This window comes from Gymnogyps californianus, chromosome 25 (genome assembly GCF_018139145.2).
Source record: "Gymnogyps californianus isolate 813 chromosome 25, ASM1813914v2, whole genome shotgun sequence".
Classification (NCBI taxonomy): Eukaryota; Metazoa; Chordata; class Aves; order Accipitriformes; family Cathartidae; genus Gymnogyps; species Gymnogyps californianus.
This window is the reverse complement of record NC_059495.1, coordinates 3,046,631-3,066,301: the sequence shown is the minus strand read 5'-3', so window position 1 is coordinate 3,066,301 and position 19,671 is coordinate 3,046,631. Positions and strand designations below refer to the sequence as shown.

The 19,671-nt window shown below is 44.5% G+C and overlaps 1 long non-coding RNA gene across 2 annotated transcripts in view; it reads right to left on the bottom strand.

Moving 5' to 3' along the window:
• The window catches only part of LOC127025821 (uncharacterized), a 210,061-nt gene extending 190,721 nt beyond the window's left edge, over positions 1 to 19,340 (bottom strand). For both annotated transcript variants that reach the window (XR_007767700.1, XR_007767699.1), the window contains exon 1: positions 19,225 to 19,340. This is a non-coding gene — a long non-coding RNA (uncharacterized LOC127025821). The remainder of the gene's footprint in view (positions 1 to 19,224) is intronic.
• Positions 19,341 to 19,671: the final 331 nt, after the last annotated feature.

The following is a 19,671-nucleotide window of genomic DNA, read 5'->3' as shown; positions in this document are numbered from 1 at the left end:
TTTTATCATCTACCATCAGTGTGTCATTTATGTGCAATACTGCCTAGATGGGAGCCTGGAATTTTTATTTATTTATTTCTTATTCAGGAACTTCACCTTAATGTGTTATAATACAAAACATAACAGCCATTACTGGGTTGGATAGGAAAGTTAATATTTCATTTTCTGTGTTTTATGTTCTGATGGCTTCCTACTAACATCAGAGGTAATTCTCACATATTTCACTGGGAAATGTAATGGTGTGGAAAGACATTCCGTAGCTCTGCAATCACTATTCTAGCTGAGACAGATGGAATAGGGACTTGCAGAAATGCATTGGTGGTGTCTATTCTGGACAGACTTTCAGCAATTTATATAAGATACTAATACATTTGTCAGGGAGAAAACATCAGACATTTTCTTTTTCTTTTGTTTGTTCACACCACAAATGAGAGAAAAGGAATGGATGCATTTACTGAGATACAATCTTTAAGTTAGTGGCGTGGAAAATTGCATTGATACTTCCTGAGTAAAATGATCAACTTTATTGAACAGCAGCAAAAGCTGAACATTTGCATGAGGCTTTTAGAGAGAAGATGAAGATTTCTTTCTATGACAAGTAAAACAGGAAGTACAACAATTTTATCTGGATGTTCTCCAAGGCATAAGAACTTAATTGGAGACCAATTTATTTTGGGGGCAGAGGAAAACATATTGATCAAGGGCTACACAGAATAAGAGATGTTAAATTGGAGACAAATTGAGCTGAACATGCTTTGAAGAAGGGAATTTGATGGTTTACAGGTCTGGAGTATGTAGTGTGGTCCTTTCAGCTCTAAGTTGCCAGATTAAATCTAACTCACATTGACCAGGAAGGACAAGACTATACTAGGTGTGAGCAATTCAAATTACTTTGATGATCTCACTTTTTTGTGTCAGTCTACAGGTAGTCTCCCTACAACTAACAATATCAACAGCACATACAATTTCAAATTCATCAAGAAAAATAGAATCTAGAAAATGAATCAAATAATGTGGTCCCACAAAGACAGACCAGCTAAACAGTCTAGAAGCAGCTGAAGAATTTTTATTGCCAATATAATTTCTTCACTACAAGCAGAAAAAGATCTGATCCCCCCATCACAAACAATCTTGCCCTTTTAGGTAAAGTCCAAACAGGTTCATTCTAGACAGCAATGAAACCTGTCACTTGTTCTTCTGCACATGGAGAACTCGTGTGCATTTATTGCATGTTACCTAGCAGGATTTCTACAGACAGACTTCTGCCCTGTTCAGCCCTCTGCATTAATGCTGTACATTAAGGTTTAAAGAGTTATTTATTTACGAACAACCCTGCCTTCCCCACCTATGAGCTTTTAACCCTGTTGTCTTGATTGATTAAAATCTTAACACTGGCAGACCACCTTTGCCCTTAATTTTTAGATTTCATAAGAAAATTCCTGAATCACTCCAGAAGAACACTTTCTCCTATAGTACAGGTAGACTATCCTTAGCCCCACAGGGTTCTCACTCATGTAACCCTGCCTCTAAAATCATGTGGCCTTGCCAATGCCTGAGCCCAAAAGTTCCCTTTCCTTCCATGAACATCACAGGCTTAAAGAGACTTCTTCTGTGAATGTGTATGCAAGTCTATCCACACTTCAAAAAGTCTTGCTTTTGGGCATCTGAAGTTAGTCAGACTGATTTCCAGAAGCCCTGGGACCAAAAGAACCTCACATTCCCTGTTAGATCTTATCTGTCTGGAACATTGTGGACAGAGATAAGTCCCCTTTAAAGAAAAAAATAAAAGCATGTAGAAAGCCACAGCATTCCCAGGACTTTTCATTACAATTCAAAGGAAAAGCTCCCTGCAATGGCTGTCAGCAGTGTGGCTGGCATTCTGAGCAAGCCTCTAACACCGGTTAAAAGGAAGCTCAGCCAAAGCAGGGGTGACAAATAATCCAGCGGTCACAACTTGCACCAATCAGCTGAAGTTTGTGTTTCCCAGCTCCCTTCCTCAGATCAGCAGCAGCTACATCGCACACTCCAATATGAAAGCCGGTGCTAGGGTCCTTCTTTTGAGCTTGAAGGACTTTGTCCCATTTCTCACTCCTTCCCCCTTCTCTACCCTTGCTTCTCACTTGCACTCCAAGCCCATCCCTTGCTCATTGATTTAATTATTCATAAAGTGGAACTCTAGCACTCTAGTTAATCTCTTGAATTCTTTTCTTCCCAGTTAAGGTGAGCAACAAAGCCACAGTGATGCACGCAATGTCAATTAAAGTATTGATCAGCCGACAGCATTCACCATCTCAAACTGGAACAGTCAGTGCTAGTCAGTCCCCACTACACCCCAGGGCATCCAAGCTGCAGAGATGCTTTGGTCTGCCTGACTGGTGCTCTACCTGCAAAGACAGAGGCACAACTCCACTCAGTGCTGGGGCACATGGAGCAAGGAGGTTTTTAACGCTTGCAGCAGATACTGTCACAGCCTGGTCCTTCTGGTGGTGCCAGCCCTCTTTGTTCCTTTCAAAATGCAGCATGTGCAGAAAATGTCAGCCCCTCCTCATGCTCAGAGCCCTCATAGCAGTTGCCTCCTGGCCAACAGGCCTTCAGCCAGTGCTGAGCAAAGGAATGATGTCTCCTCAGCACATTCACTCCTTGTTTTTTCCTGGGGCTGCCTACTCAGAGTACTTGGCAAGAGTCAAGCCTTCCCCAGATGCAGAATCCCTTCTGCATTTGGAAGGCTCCAACTCCCATGCTAGAGCTTGAAGCAGAGGGAAGAGTGGATCGGTTTGTAGAGACAGTGCAGTACAGCAGCTCCATTTCCTGATACTCACATGCCGCCTGCAGTGACACCGAGGGCACAAAGTAGTATCAGAGTCTGCCACAGAGCACCCACGCTATGTTTGCAGGGGCAGCTACTGAGGAGGTTAGTGAAGCAAAGAAATCCTCAGGCTCAAAATCCTGCTTTAGGAATTGGGATCAATGGCAAGTATTCACCAAAAACACACAAGAGGATAAGCCAAGTAACCTTGCCCTGTACCATCTCCCCATTCTGTGGCCAGACACATACCTATGCTGTCCCAGGACCTGGGGCGCTCTGTGCAAATCAGCATGAACAGACTTGTGCAAAGCAGCAAAAGAAAGCTAAGGCCTCTCTCTCTCAGCACCTGAGCCTCTTTGCAAATCCAGCTTTTGATTCAGACTCTGTAAGGAGGGGACATAACATGATCAAGTTTGGGCAGAACTTGCCCTGAAGATTTAAAGAGGTACGCAAGAAGGGAAAGCGAGGGAGATGCACTCAGCCTTAGCTTAAAGGCAACCACCAGCTCTGCTCTAAAACAGTCCAGTGACCAATAAAACCAACAAGGTTCATTTGCAGCAGGAACTGCTCAGCTCCACTAGCAAGAAGCTGAGCCGGGCAGCTGTACACCTCAAACCTACCTCTCCCCTTTCCTCCATCAGCAGTAACCCCTATACTCCCTCCTCCCCCACTCCCTCCCTGCTGTAAGGCAGCTTTTTAAAGACACATATGGCTGTGACTAATGAAGCCACTGGTTTCACATTCATTAAGGGGTGTTTGATCTGTCAGCCCTGGACTCTGCAGCCTTGGCACTTGCTGCCTGTGATGTCTGATGTGAGAGGAAGGGATCGGGTCCTGAAGCTAGCAAGGGTTAGGAGAAGCTGTGGAGGGAGGACACTGCATTGTAAAATTAGAGGACAGCAACTTATGGTCATGATTTAGCTTAAAGCAGCAGGAGGAAGAATTTCTCAGGCAGCTATTTTTGACACCAAGGATTTTGACAAGGATGTCTCTTGCCCTTCTGTGCTGCCTTTGTGCCTGTTCCCTAAGGAGAATTCAAAGGTGAGCTATAAAACAGGGAGAAAAGGGAAAAAAGAAAAGAAGTATGTGTTGGCCTAAAAAGCTCCAATAAGTGTCATGGATGAGGGCAGTCTGAGAGCCTGCTTCCCACCTGGGGAATGGCCTGTATTTTCAGTTTACTGAGGTGCCAGTGAATACTTTCGAGACAATTATCTCAGGAGGCACTTGTTGAGCATCTTGGATTCACATGCAGAGGGCAGCAGAGGGGCTGAGGCTGTGACATCTCCAGCTTTAAGGAGACAATTCTAGTGTTATGCTGCCCTGAAAACCTTCGAGTCTCAGGGGCCACAAATCAGAGCTGAGTGCCTGTGTCTAACCCACATCCCCAGACACTTTGGTCAGTGTGATGAGGTGTGCTCAACATCAGAAGGCAGGAGAACCCAGAAGTCCTGGCTCCCACTTTCAGGTTCCCCTCAGCTTACTTTTTATACTTGTCTAAAAGGAATACCTCCATTTTGTCAGATAAGAGAGCATGAGCTTCTTTCCCAATATTTGCTTCTAATCCACTGCACAAACACATTCCCTTAGAACCTGACCCTGAGGGCTAAGGAACAATTGCAACACCCACTGACTCCAGATGGGAGGCAGAGGTTTATGGTACCCTCCTTCCAGAGATGCTCCCCTCATCATCTGACACCATAACTGTTTACTTTTGGACACAACACTAAATGAGGGTTTCCTCAGAAAGACCAGCAGGGCTGAACATGATGCATGTAAATGTTTCACTTAGCAGCTTTCAAATCTTGAGCCACAGGGCTCTTTTAGGAGAGGTATTCCTCCTGATATCATGAGATACCAGCTTTCAGATGATACCACAGGAGACAAGAACACACAAACCTGCAGAGGCTTCTGCCTAGCAAATCCCCTCTTTTGCCAGATACTGCCTGTATTCTTGTCTTCAAAGTGATTTCAATACACTATATTAAAAAATTGTCATCAAGTAAAGGAAAACCCTCAAACCTAGGGGCACAGTGAATTCATAACGTCAGTGACAATTTCTTATTTCTTCAGTTTCTCATTTCAGACTGTGTTGCCTACAGAGTTGAGATCGGATCTCTGTGTGCATGTATATATGTATTTTCATCTAATCACTGCTGAAAAACAACAAGGCTTTTCACATACTTTAATGAAACAACTCATTCTGTTGGCCAGCCACACACTATCTCTTTATCTCCCCTTGCTTTCAAGGGCAGGAGAGTCCACCGACATGGGCTACAGCCAGAATACTGGAGTACCTTTGAGCCAGTCGCTTGCACGCTCTGCCTTTTCATCTGTGAAACACTACTGGTAACGCCTTCTTCCCAGGACAGGCTGCCTCCATGCCCCAAGGGCATCACAAGCCCTCAAAAATCAAAACCCCGTGGGAAAAGTCTGCTTTTGAGGCACAGCTAGAGAGCTTGAGCAATGCACCCATGCTCCCAAGATGTAGAAGGATAGAGAAGCATACACTTCAATGGTGTTTACAGGGACTCTCAGCAGCATGTATCTGTAATGAAGCACACCTGCAATGCCAGCCCTGCCAACTGACACAAAATGAGAGCTCATTTTTAGACATTCTTTCCAGGTCTATTTGTGGCTCACCTCTCAGGACAGGACAAAATCTCTGTGCTTCCCAGGACATCTCAGTAGTTTTCTATAGCCTGACACCTGTTGAATTTTGTATTGGAGTTTGAAGACAGGAGGCAAGAGCTGAATATGCTACAGTCAGAGCTGATTCCCGTTTCAATTCTCCAGGCACATACAAGTGAATGTTTCATTTAATCATCCCATATTCTCTGAGGACTCTGCCTCTCACCACCATCTGAGAAGGGTTCCTGTGCATGCAAACACACTTTATGTAGGAAAATCACCTTCAGTAAAAGCACACAGGTAAACATATGCCAGAGCATGTCTCCTATCACAAAGACACTGCCATATATGTACAGTGCACAGAGCCCCATTTGCATCATGAACAACCAGGTTCAAAGCATCCTGAACACAAGGGAAACCCCCCAGGGTCTCACATGAAGTTTGTAGAGACAGAACAACTTACTGTCTTGCTGCAGCATCCTCAAGATCCTTACCCCAGGAGACAATTCCACTACACAGAGCTTGGTGAATCCAAACACCTCGCCCTGCAGGGAGCTTTCTGGGTACAAAAAAAATCTTAGAGTACTAAGGCTCTGCTCTTTATCTTTCGGGAAGCAGGAAGAGAGGGATACACATCCATGCCAGAAAAGAAACAAAGTGAAGAGCCTCAGTATTTGTATTGTTGTAGGACCTACGTTGCCTACCTGTAACTGAAGCCTGGCTGCACTGGATGGAGTAAATATCCAGACACACAGTTGCTCTGAAGTGTTTTGTAACTAAGCAGATAGACAAGCAGGGATAATTGCATTTATTTTCTATATAGAAGGGAATGATACAGATGTCATACAGGAAGTTTTGTGGCAGAGATGGGATTTTTATCATCTCAATGTAGCTAAAAGCATTAACTGAGGGGCCTTTTTATACCCTCCTCTGCTCCAGCGGAGTTCTGGCCTTTGGAAAGACAGGGTGGAGAGGCATAGCTTTTAGGAAACAGGTTCTTATGTCAAACATTGATAGAAGTCAGCAATTCCTCTCTGGAAGGAAGGAACACTTAGGTAACCAGACAACTGTATCTCACTACATTAGGTAAGCCTTCAAGAGTACAGTGAAGTTCCCTCAAGCAGGCAGGCTCCAAGCCACTGTTCAAAACCAATTCCTTAAGCTTCAACTGTCTGAAAACAAGCATGGAAGAACAGCCATGAAGCAGGAACAAATACAGCTATTCACATCACCTAATCAGAGACACTGCAAACTAATGGTTCTAGCCTCCCTCAGTGGTGGTCAGGGAAGAGAAACTCTCTCCAAGGGTGATTTACAAAACCTGTCAGATGAAGGACCTGAAATAAGAGATATAAAGCAAATAAGGGAGATTGGGAACTGAAATTGGAGAGCTTGAAGAGAGAAATGAAGGCCCTTGAGCCTGACAAGGATGAGGCTAAATCCATAAATTCAGGCTCCCACCAAAGGATTTGCCAGCTGTGCAGCCCAGGGACTCAGGGAACAGCAGGACATCAGTGACTGTGGCTATGCTGCCCTTGTCAGAGTCACTCCCAGCCCTGCTTGGGCCTCCCCCCCAAGGAGCCAAGGCCCTGCAGGTCCTTGCGTCCCACTTCTCCCAGCTGGCACCAGTGAGCCCAAGACCAGGAGCAAGGCTTTCCCTGCCACGTGCCTCCGCACCTGTTTTGCCCAGAGCACTCATACTAGGGTGTCAGTGCCACAGCGCAATTGGATGGAGGAGCATGGAGGTGTGGAAGATGCAAGAGATTGTCAGTCTCATCCCTGCTGGCACAGCCAGGAAAAATAAACCTCAATTCTTTCACTCCTAGCATTTTAAATTTAAGTCTGTCTCCTTGAGAGAACAGGCTGTGAAGCAAAGAATTTTTTTTCTTCCTCCTCCTTCATCCATTTCAAATGTCAAGCAAATTGAGGCCAGCTCTGAAGGGCTAAAAACCCAGGCCTCTTACAGCTCCAGAGTGCTGACTTGAATCACATCAGATCTTAGCTCCTTGTTTTGTAAATAATTCAAGGGCAGCTGGAATAATATACCTGTCAAACAACAGTGAGCTTCCAATTTCCCTTGACAGCATCAGCTCACATGTGCTGCCTGCCTTTTACAAGAGTCTACAGAAAGAATCAACTCTTTAAACACATGTTGATGTATAAACACATACTCTCTTGCTTTGGTATGTTCTAGCCATTGACCATGGACCTGAGAAAGGCTTCATCTCCAATCTTCATTTCTCATGTTGGTTTCAGGCCAGATCTGGTTCTAGCCTTCCACTGTGAGATTTACTATAGGCAATGCAGGTGAGGCATGCAGGTGGGTTGCCCAGCACTTTGTTTTATGACCCTGTCTTCAGTTATGACTTTGTCACATGCTAATCAGTTCAGCTGAAAGTCTCCATGCCAGGGGCCTGTCTGCTAGACAAAATCTCTAACAGGGGGAGTTTCTTTTGGGATAAGTTTGCTGCTTCTGAGAAGAAAGGTAGGGTTTTTAGAGGAAAACCCACATACCTATAGTAAGAAATAAATAATATTTTGGCTGAATTTTTGCAATGGTCTCCATACTGATACGTAGAGACTCATTAGAAAATTGGAATCTATTAAAGAAAATTAAAGAATAGATATAGAGCTCTGCAAATAGAAATTCATTAGAGTTTGCAGAGCACTCAGATATTTTGACAGCTGTGTCATGGCAAAGCTCTTGTGGAATTTCAGTGTTGTGTTGCAGTCAGTGCAGGCATTAGACTGCATCATAAATAATGCATGCAGGCAGTTTGTGATGAGAGCAAAGAAGTGCTTAAGAATAGCCATGCTGTTACCACCATCAATTCTTGCACATGGAGAGAGGCACAGGTCTTGCAGAGCAAATTGTAGGTGCTTAAAGATACAAGATACAGGCATAAGCAGGAAGCAACTCAAGTTATTTAAAGCAATCTCTGTTCTGATGTCCCCAGCCTCTTGGAGGTCTGGCTGTTGCCTCAATGTTCCTCTCAGAGAAGTGAGTATAATGTTATACAGCTTGTGTTTATTTGCTTCAACTGCTATCCAGGCTCTCAAAGCATGCTATGAACTTTAATGAATTAGGCTGAACCCTATACTCTGCCAGGTGTAGAGGGATCCAGACATCCCATTCAGACATGGAGAAACTGAAGCTCAGGGAAGTAAATGTTTGCTCAAGGTCAAAAGATGTCTGTGTTAAAAGCAGAAATAGAAGGGACAGCATGACTCGCAATATATGGGATAAATCTTTGGTGCTATAAACTGGAACAAGTCTCCGCATGTCCGTAGAGCAAAGGCAGTAGGCACTCGATTTCACCCACAGGATTAGCTCTTCATCTTTACAAACCAGCCTTTTTGCCTTGTTACTGACATACCACAAAGATGCAAAAAATGACAGAACAGCAGCAGAACATTTGACACAAAACAAAGCTAGCAAAGCACCTGGGCAATGAAGTTCAAACACCAACTGTGCTTCTGGTTACTGAGAGGTACTGGTTAATACAGCAAGGAAGCAACTCTGACCTCTCTTACACTGCTGAGAATAAAGCAGTTGAAATAAGCATAGTAGCAATGGTGGAAAGTCACAGAAAACTAGGCTTGATTACTCTATTAAGGACAAAAGGCATTTCTGCTTATCAACCCAATAAGTGATAGAAAGCCTACTTCAGTGTCTTAATTGCAGGCTTAACAGGCTGTGCTGGCTCAGACCCATATCTACTCTAATCCACTCCCCTGTTTTATACAGTGACCAGATGCAGAGACAGGAAAAAAGAACAGAGCAAACATATCCAAGTCTTCCCTGATCTCTGCTTTGAGCATTGATTTATCAGACCATAATACTGAGGGTAATTGCATTAAAATTATTAAGACTCAAACTAAGCCTTGGACCATTGAGCATAAGCTTAGCCAAATTATTTTTACTTCTGTTCAACTCAGTGCACTATCATCTCATTTACTAAGCTAAATGATCGGAAGTTTAGCAACTCTCTGCAGAAGGTTTTTGTAACATTCCCTCTACCAAAGGGCAACCCTTTGCTGCTTGAGCTAGCAAAACAGCTCCTGTAAGTAGAATGCTGTTACCCCCCACTCAGTAGGGGCTGCAACAAATATTTTACAACTTCATTAGGTGTCAGTGCCTGCAGACACAAACTACTAGAAAAGCCAGGAACATCATTGCAAGTGACACTGCAGTCTGAGTAAGAACACTAGCCAAAACACTGACCAAACATTTCCACTTTGTGTCAGGAAACAAAAATAAGCCTTGACAAATAAAAACACAAGAGCTGGGCTGGGCAAGAGATTCTTCAATATTTCCCTGCGTCTGGCTTTTGCTTTCTAATGTTGACACATGCAAAAAATCCCTGCTGTGCCCAGATCTGGGAACACATCCCAGAGCCCATGGAAGGTGCCAGCCCTTCCAGCAGGCACTTGCCTGTCACCATTTGCCAGCAGAAACCAGGGCACACAGCAGGGACAAGGCAGCAGGCTCTGCAGTCACATGCAGCTTCACTTTGAGCACCTGAAACACAGCCCTTTCCCATAGCCTGCCTGGCAGCAGGCCAGGGGCTGGCATGGGCCAAGGGGGGTCCACCTGCCCTGCTCTTGCTGGAGTGAGGGCTACCTAGCTGGGATCTTGGGGAATCAGGTCCTCTGCACCAAGTTTGACTCTGCTGTAGCACAACTCAAGAGCAGAAGAGTTGCTCTCCCCCTCACCAGGAGGGCAGGCACCTGACAACAAAAGCAGACCTCCTGCCTGCCTTCATTGCTGCCTCCCATCCACAACCTCTCTCAGCACTGTTCAGATGATCCAAAGGAGCATCATGGGACACAAAAAGCAGGTCCTTCTCCCAAAACCACTCCACTCTGGGTTCACATGATGCAGAGAACTGGCCCCCATGCCCTAGCAACTTACTGGATTATATCCTGCCTGCTATATCACTTAGCAGGTGGCTGTGGCACCCTCCTGGCATGGTCTATTTTCCCATGTCCCAGGTAATCAAGTGCTCCCTCACTCCATTATGTTATTCTGCAGAGTCACTACATAAGGATCCATATTCTGCTCAGAGATAACTCACTAGGAAACACCATAGTGTTCAAAATCCAGGAATGTATCTGCCTCCAGCCTGTCCCATTTGAGGACTCCATCTGGAGACCATATTCCACCTCAGCAGATGCAGTTACAGGGAGCCCTGGGTCTCCCTGGAACATTCCACCTTTTTCAATTGATTACCAGCTCCACCTGCCCCAGATAAAGTGCATTTTGATGGCTGTTACTCATTGTTGAAATCACCTCACCACACTGGGGACCCAGTGTGGTTGAACAGGCTGCAGAGAGAAAGCAGGATCTATTTGTCTGAATGTAGACACTGACCAGTGGATGGTCTTCATTTGAGCACGTTATCCGGACTGACTCATCAGACAGTTAAGCAAGAGAAATAGGTGCTTCTAAGAAGCAGTGTGCCCCATCCATGTTCCAAAGTGGACTCCTAATATCAGGCAGAAGAACCTACCTCATCTGTTCCTCTTTCTCTTCATGGACTAAGATAATACAGATGAACAGATCAGATGTAGTCATAGGTGCTGCCTTTCTCAGTGCAGTGGTGTAAGAAAAATTAATCTCAACCAAAACATTTGGTTTGGCAATGGGAAGCAGGGCCCTGCAAACAAGGACTTTCCCCCACCTTTCATTGGACACTGCAGCTGTGCAGACCTGAGGGAGAAGGATTTAGATTACACTGTCTAGCAAGGCCTTCTAGTGAGATTGCTTTTGGCTGCAAGCACAGCGATACATTTGCAAAACCACTACACCACCCTGAGATGCCATCTGACTCCATTTAGGGAGGTTTGCTGCAGAGTTCCCCTTTTGCAGATATACAAGAAAACAATCCAATGTGGGAGGACTGCAGGAAAATGTTCTGGCTCTCACGAGTGAGCCTGGGTTGTGAGTCAGGCTGGGACAGCAAAATAGAATAGAAAATGGGCAACACTTCTTCCACCCCAGAGCTGGCTACATTTCAGTATTATAGAAAACAGTTTGTGAAGCTTAGGGAGCAGCTGAAGATATAAACCACCTAACACCAAGAATAAAAGTCTTTATGAATGCAAGAAATCAGTCCTGTGGATCTGGTGTTGATGGGCTTTGCCATTTGGGAAGGTGTTAGCCTCCAGTGGAGAGCTTTCCTTCTAATGGGGAAAAGGTTTGGCCATTCCAGTATGCAGGTGCTTTGATGTTTTATCAGGACAGTGGTATGCTGCAGCTTCTCCCTCAGTGCAGATGCCATAAGATCTCTTTCTTGCTGAGCCCCAAAACTTGTAGGAATCTAACACTTGAAACCTCCTGTCCTCTGCTAAATGTGGCTGAAATGAGCTAATGGCACAGAAGTGATGGGAAGCATGTATACAGACACCGATTATGTAAGCCTCATTTCTTTAAGAAACTAAGCTAAAAAATGGTAATGAAAAGCTGTATTGTCTTCCACATATTCTAAGGTTAAATAAGCCCCGCATTCTAAGCATCACAGAAATCTGCTTTTTTCCTCAAATCTTGCACAAGTTCAGCACCAGAATAATCAGCTGTCTTTTCAGACTATTTCCTGCATCTACAAGAGGAAAATGTCTGGAGTACTGACTGCTGGAGAAACTATTCCATCATGCCTCCCAAAGGACATTATGACAGCAGGTTCTTATTCCAGAATAAAAAACACTCCAAAGTAATTAGCGTCCTTCCAAAGGAGTTATTATGCTATAGTAAAGTCACTTATGTTCCAGAAGAGTGTGTCCATGCAGGCAACTCTTTTGGAAGGCTTCTGGCTGAACAGTTTCTTCTGCAATAGCTATTCCAGTCAATCCCTCAGTATAGGTAAGCCCAGCAAATGACAATGATCTCTTATTTCCCCTCCTATAGGGAGGGAAACCAGATTAGGAAAGCTAGTGTCCTTCAAGAGATGTTTGAACCAATTTCAACCAATTTGACAGATCCATCAGTTTAAGGGAAATTAATCTTTTGCAAGTTTTATAAACACTGGCAGGAATTAGAGGAGAAAGGTCAAATTCTTTCCCTGCCCCTAAAGAAAAGGCAACAACTATGCTCAGCTATGTTATTAGCTATTGGAGCATCCACAGGGAAGAGTGTTTTTATGAACTCTCCAACCATGCACAAAGCTTCAGAAGCACACATTTTATTAGCCACCAGAGACTCCAACATAAATCACAAGTCTGAAGGAAAGCTGGCTGTGTTACTTTTGCAGCTCCTGGAACTGCTTGTTCAACAACAACAAAAAGGACATGAAAGACAACTAATATTTGAATACCTAACTATGTGTAACCATGGGCAAAGCACTGTGCCCCGTTGCCTGGCTCATGGTGCACAACAGTACCCCTGATGCCAGCAACATTCATCTGTTTACAGTGATACGGGAGGTGGGAGAGTATCTCCCAGTACTGTCTACTTGCCAAACAGACTGAAGAAGGCAGAAGGGTTAATTGAGACCAGAATGGCCTGGGATGATTTTACCGTGGGCTGGCATGTACTTAAGTGTACCAATCTATCTTTGGAGCTCCTTAGCATATTTGCTCTGCTTATTTGCATACACGAATATAAACTGTACTCTCCAAAAATTGCTCAAGCAGAGTCTGGAGCAAATTAGACACTCAAGCTGAGGGGGAGAGAGAGTCAGAGAGTGAAAGAAAATTGTAGCTATTGCGTGTTCTGGGCCTGTAGCTGACATGGCTTAAAGCAAAGAGACTTGCAAACATCAAGTACTAGGAGAAAACACAGAAAACATGACAGGAAAGTCATGCTAGTCTAAGAGAAGGAGATGCACGAGTAGTTTATTTTTGCATATTTTTTTAGCTAATATGGAAAGCTGTAGCTGTCAGCAGTGATAGGGCTTATATCTAACTGGAGAAAGACTTAGGGAAAGATCAAGGCAGAGGACCTGACCCAGAGCTTCTTGGGACAAGGGATACTACTGATTTCCATGGCCTTCAATCAAGCTTTGACTGGCAAGGAGACTAAATTGCACTGGTCCTGCAGGTGCCAGCTTCAACACAGAGGGCCATGAGCTGGCCAGGCTGTGTGAGCAGATCCCACCCCCACAGCCTGAGTCAAACTGGGAAACACATTTTTGTGTCAAAAGCCAGATGGGGAAAAGGCTGCCTACACTGGCTGGTCCATCCCCCTGCCAAAGCAAGCTGCTCTGCAGTGCAGTGAAAAACAGTTGGGTTTGTGGCTCAGTGACATAGGAAGAGGCTATTGTGACTTTTAGCACAGGGTTGTAAATACTTGTGATTTTTACCATCCTGCCCCAGGGGATGTAAATTGCTTAGTCAAATTCTGGTGGGCAAAAGCTCACATCAGGCTCCGTATCAACAACTCGCACATCGAGCTCACATAGGAGACTGATGGGAGGCTTAGAAAATACGAGCCTCGAAGAAAGGTCAAATGAAATAGGCTTGCTCAGTCCAGATAAGAGTTTTCTGAAGTGGGGATATAACAGACTTCTGATATGTAAAAGGTTGTCCTGAAAATGGAAGTGAGCGATTATCCTTCAGGCCACTAGACACAGGACAGGGGAAAACAGGGTGAATCTGCAGGGGAGGAAATAGAAAAAGGTAGATTTAGGTTTATTGTTAGGATAAACTTTTTAATGCTGAGGATAAATAAGCACAGAACAAACTACTCAGTGCATTGAATCCTTGTTGGAAGAGGATTTTAAGGATATCTGTCAGGGTTGGTGTGATATAGTCACAGTTGTACAGAGGATACAGGGATGGATTAGATGATCTCCGAGTCCCACCAGCCCCATATTTCTATGAGTATACTTCTTTTTTGCATATGCAGAAGTGCTAAGAGTTGAATGTGTTGCAAAGAATGAAGCTAGAAGGAGAAATTGAGGGTTTCATCTATGTCCTAAGGAACACATTACATGAAACTCAGCACATGATCCTAGGGCAGGGCTGTGCCTTGTGTTACAGAGGAAAAACCTCTAGTAGCTCCTGTTCAGGGTGGGGCATATTCCTTCCTGACCTCATTGCTAGTGGTCAATCAGTCCTTGAGCATGTGAGCAAGAGTCACCAGACTCCAGATGATTTTCTCAGTGTCCCTGGGAAAACCTGTACATCCTACCTGGTGTCCTGTCTCTAGCTAGGACAGATCTCTGACAATCCGAGAGAGGCAAAAAGCAGCAATCCAGAAGTTAAAGATGAGAGAAAAGTAGAAAGACTGATGGTGCAGATTCTTCCTGCCCTCTGCAGACCAGTACCAGAAGCCCTGAAGAGGGGAATCATTTAGTACAGTGCAAGAAACAGCCAAATTCGCTTTTTGTCTTCCCTCCCCTACCTAGAAAATGCAACCCCCCCATCAATTAGCACTGCAAAACATCTCCCCATTCTCCTTTCCTCTCCAAAGCAGCTGACAATACCCCAGTTCAGCATTGCCTTAAAACCCTCTCAGCCCAGCAATTCTACTTTGCATTTAGGTTACAAGAGTTAAGAAGGATTTTCTTTGAATGAGCTCTTACTTTCAGGCCAGAAATGAAGAGCAATCAGGTCTCAGGAGCAATGTTTCCCTCCAATGCCCACTCCCCCAGCAAGCCACAGCTGGGGACTTGAATTCATTTCTTGCCTCCTTTCCCCCATGACAGGCAGCTCTGAGCCCCCAGACAGTGCTGACTTGCAGTATGATTCTCCAGATGCATTGCACCACGTAAGGACTGGAGGGAATATTGTCACAGAGGAGATGGATGCGGAACTAACAGAAAGACAGGGAAAAGAGGTTTCAGCTTGCTCTCTGGCAAAAAGTCAAGTCTGTTCTGGGAGTGATGGATTTCTCTCATTGGGACAGGAAAGTGCTGGAGTTTATCTAGGCTGGCAGTGCACACTGCGTCTCAAGGGGAAGGGGTAGAAAAGACAAAGGAGGCTCTTTGGGAATCATTGTGCCCCTCTCAACCCCTGGCTGCTTGAGCTCCCAGGTGGAAGTCAACTGGGATAGATGAGGCAGAAAGAAATGCAAAGGGACCTACCACACTACTACATCAAACAGTTACAAAAATCAGCCCAAACTGGAACAACTTTGTCAAGTTTTTTCCTCTGGCCTTTGCCAATAAATTAGGTTTGGCTCAAAACAACCTTCGGGATGATATTGTGCAAAAAATGTCTCTCTCTGCCCTTTACAAGGGTTGAAGCTTTTGTGACCAAGCCCTCCCAGACACTTGCTCTGATCAAGCAGTTCCAAAACCGTCTCTGGAACAGACCCAGGCCCAATGTCCATCTCTAATCAATGAGCTTTTCAGTGGGAGATTTCAGCCTACATATCTATGGAAGCTTTGTCAATGAAAGCAGAGCTGGCACTACAGCATAGAGACAACCCAGGACCTTCATGGCTCTCCCATTATATTTTGACCTTGCTTTGCAACTTCCCCTTAAACATGTTGCCCCAGGGCTGAAGTGACATCCCCACCAGCCTCTGACAGTCTCTGCAATCTCTTCACCAGGAAAACTGTCTCCATCTGCTGAAGTGTGAAGCACAAACCAAGATTTTGCCCCTGGATTCACAGCTCCTAACTATACATGCCTGACTGAGTGGAGATGGTTGCAACCTTCAAATGCACTTGCAAGCATATCTGAACTTGGGAAAATTTTGAATTAGATTAAAACTTCGTTAGGGTGGTAGCTGCTTAGCCTACTTTAATCAGCAGAGGAGTTTCTCCCCAACAGGGATTTTTCCTGAAGTTTTGAATCTTGACCGTTCCCACTCAAGGTTGCCTCTATTCTTGCCGTGCAACAAGGAAAGAAACTGAGGCAAAAAAAGAATTGATGTGCTTGGGGGAACTTGAGTACATTCAGTAACAAAGATGGGAAAAGATCCAAACAATTCGTTGCTGCTTGCCTTTGATCTGCTGATTAATTCTTTCAAGGCCAAGAAGCATCGTGGGCACATTTCTAAAGAAATTACTGGGGAATCCTGGAGCTGAGGTTCCCAGTGAATAGCACAGTTACACACAAAGGATTCTCAAACATTTACAGAGGAGCAGAGTGAGGAATCCTTTTTGTTCTGGGCATGTAACATTAGAGAACCTGTCAACTCTCATTTCACTTGATGACTTGGGTAAATCTCTCTGTCTCTGTCTTTTTCTGCTTTTCTTTCTTTCTTTTATTGTTTTTCTGAGAAACAGTTGACATGAAAAATGAGAAACAAGAATTGCATTGTCAGTTAGAAGCGCATACATGTAATGAATTGTAAGCTGGTTGACCCTTCTTGGGTATTGATTCTGCTTTTTAACTAGGAGGGGAAGCATGGACTGCTTTGCAGAAGCTGATAAAAGAAAAAAGAAACCTGCCAAGTAAAAATTGAACCCAGGATTTTCTTATTTTAAGCTTGTCACTTACAGAGCAGGCTGGAACACTATAATACAATGCAATTCTTTCACTGAAAAGAGACTCCCCCAAAATACCACTTTCTGTGTGCATGAGAATCTTGCCTGTTTTCATTTATCACAGTTTTTATCATAAAGAAAATGTAAATAATTGAGACCATGAACAAATCCAGTGTTCTAAAAAAGAAAGCTCAAAATGTTTTGCTTTCTGGGATTCTATCTCCCATCAAAACCTTAAAGATGCTCATGAAATATTTTCATTCACTGAAGAAGCATTTTTATGAAAAAACATATTTCCTGAAAAAAATTTGCATTTTTCAAACAGCTGCAGTAAATCCTTATCTCACAGGGATGCTGAGAGAGGAATGCTAAGCTTTAAACAGTTTTAGAAACAGATCTTCAGCTGGCATAAATCAGCCTAGTTCCACTGAAACAATAGACTTTGAAGCCCAAATGTGCATAACGCAACTCCAGAGAAGCAATCCCGACTTACACCAGGTAATCATTTGGCCCTCTAATATCCCCCCACGCAGAAACAATAGAAGCCATTACAAGTGACACAATCCTAACTTAAAGCAACCAACATATTTGTAATCATCCCAGCAGAATACCCAGGTAAACCTACGCTGCTTACACTTAAATCCTTAAGCATATTCATCAGCATCACAGCTATTACTGTGTATTGCAAATGATTGGGAACAGGTAACAAAATGTTCTGGTAACTTACTCTGCCACATGATAGATGATGTTTGCATTGCAGAGAGCAGCACCACGATGATTGACTGCATACAGTAGCACAGACTAAAGGACAGATGCTTAAAGAAAAGACTTTCAAATGAGAGCAGAAACACCGAGTGAATTTCTAATACACAGATATATTCAAAAGATATTTCCCCCCACACCCCATCAGGGCCAGCAAAAAATGCTTTTTAAATCTTCTTTAGCAAAGATGTGAAACAATGAACCTTCAATCTTGGCAACAAGCACCAGTGGAAAAGGGTAGGTAACTCAGGAAAGTATGCCGCTTCAAAGTAGGTATTCAGCCTGCTGCTTTTCATCACTGTTGGCTGCATTAGTTGTGTGCTGCAGTTTCTCCCTCTTTCTTTGTAAAGACAGTTTGTAAATAACTTTTACGAATCTCTCTTCAATCAGCATAACCCAGGGTGTCCGGAGCTATGAAACACTACAGGCTTTCTCTGCAGCCCAAGGGAGCAGATGTGTGGAGGAGGCTGTAGCAACTGCAGAGCAAGCAGGCAGAAACACCAAGCTTTACAGAGGCACAACTGGACCCACTTGGACAAATGCAGGTATGTAGAGATGCAAAGGGCTACTTGCCAACTCACATTTGCCTACCAAAGCCAGGGGTCCCTGTACTAATCTTCACAGAATGTGATTGCAAATGGCCTCACATGAAGACAAAGTTCCAGCTTTTAGTAAAACCATCCTGACTTCAGAGTGGGATGGGGGTTTTCACATGGGACTAGGGCCACTGCCCAAGTTCCTCTGCTAGTGCCCCACGCAGATATGATGGGAGCTGGGTAGCTCGGGGGGCATGAGGTGCTAATGGAGATCTCTGGCACAGGCAAGCTTAGAGGCCAGCAGGTGCAAAAAGGCAGGACACTGGGATTTGGGTAAAGCATTAGGAACGCTATAGGGTTAAGTAGAGTGGCTCAGAGGTATATTTGGCAGTCTCAGCAAATACCAGAACTCCCCTTCCAGATTCTGCATCCAGCGAAAGCCACTGACTTACTCCCCACCTCATGCAGCCCTTCCCTGTCAACTGCCTGGCTGCTGCATGCAGCTTGCACACACACCCCCCCCCCCCCAAGGATCCTGAGCCAGACTCTAGGGCACACTCAGTGCCCTGCAAGCTGGCTGACCTTACTGTGGGGCAGAGAGGGAAGAACAGGCGGCCAGCCTGTAAATGCAAAACCAACAGATGAGCATTTTTGGATGAATTTTTAGCTGTTCCACTTGATACTTTTTATAGCAACACAAGATCTTCTGAGGCACAGCCTTGGTAAACTTCCACTCATCCACCACTGCCCACTGAGGAGAAAAGTCCAGGGAGGGGTTTGGGGCTGGGCTACACAGACAGCAGAGCTTTCTCTAGTTTTCTTTGTGCTTTCCTCGATATAGCCCCTAGATGCACTGAAAGCAGCAAAAAAAAAACCCTCAAGCAACAACCCGAGAGAGAAAAGTGCTGTGTCGACATTTCTGGGGCAGATGAGGATGCAGAGATGGAAATGAACTACTGTGCAGCTGCTGTCTCATTGACAGATATCACTGCTCTTTAAAACGCACTTATCTCCCTGACAAATCTGCGGCATTTTCCCACTACCTCCCCTAGCACTCCAGGGCGGAGGAAGGTATACGAGACCAAACACCAGAAGTAACAGGAAGTTTTCCTACCTTTTCAATGCAGCTCCGAGGTTGAGAGAGGCAGAGTAGAGCAGACAGCAAAATCACCTTGCACCCACAGCCACAGTGAGATGTAACTACAAAATAAAAAACCAGCTAAAAGCTGTAGCTCAAGCGGGACATCGGACAAGAAGCAGCACCGCATTTGCAATACAAAAGCCTGTGAGGGGGGTTGTGCTGCTCAATAAATACTTTTCCTGCAAAGGCGGTGCCCCCAGGTGGGGCTGGTTGAGGCATCATGGCCTGAACAGAAACAGCTGGGTAAAGAATGCCTAAAACAGGGTTTGTTTACAATCATAACAGCTCACTCCAATGCCATGCATAGGTCTCAGACGGAAGGTAGCGTCTTTAGGTGATTTTTAATAGACTGAAGATACTGATACATGAATATGGGAGAAAATATTTTCCCAAGGAGAAGTCTGGGGAGAAAACTTTATT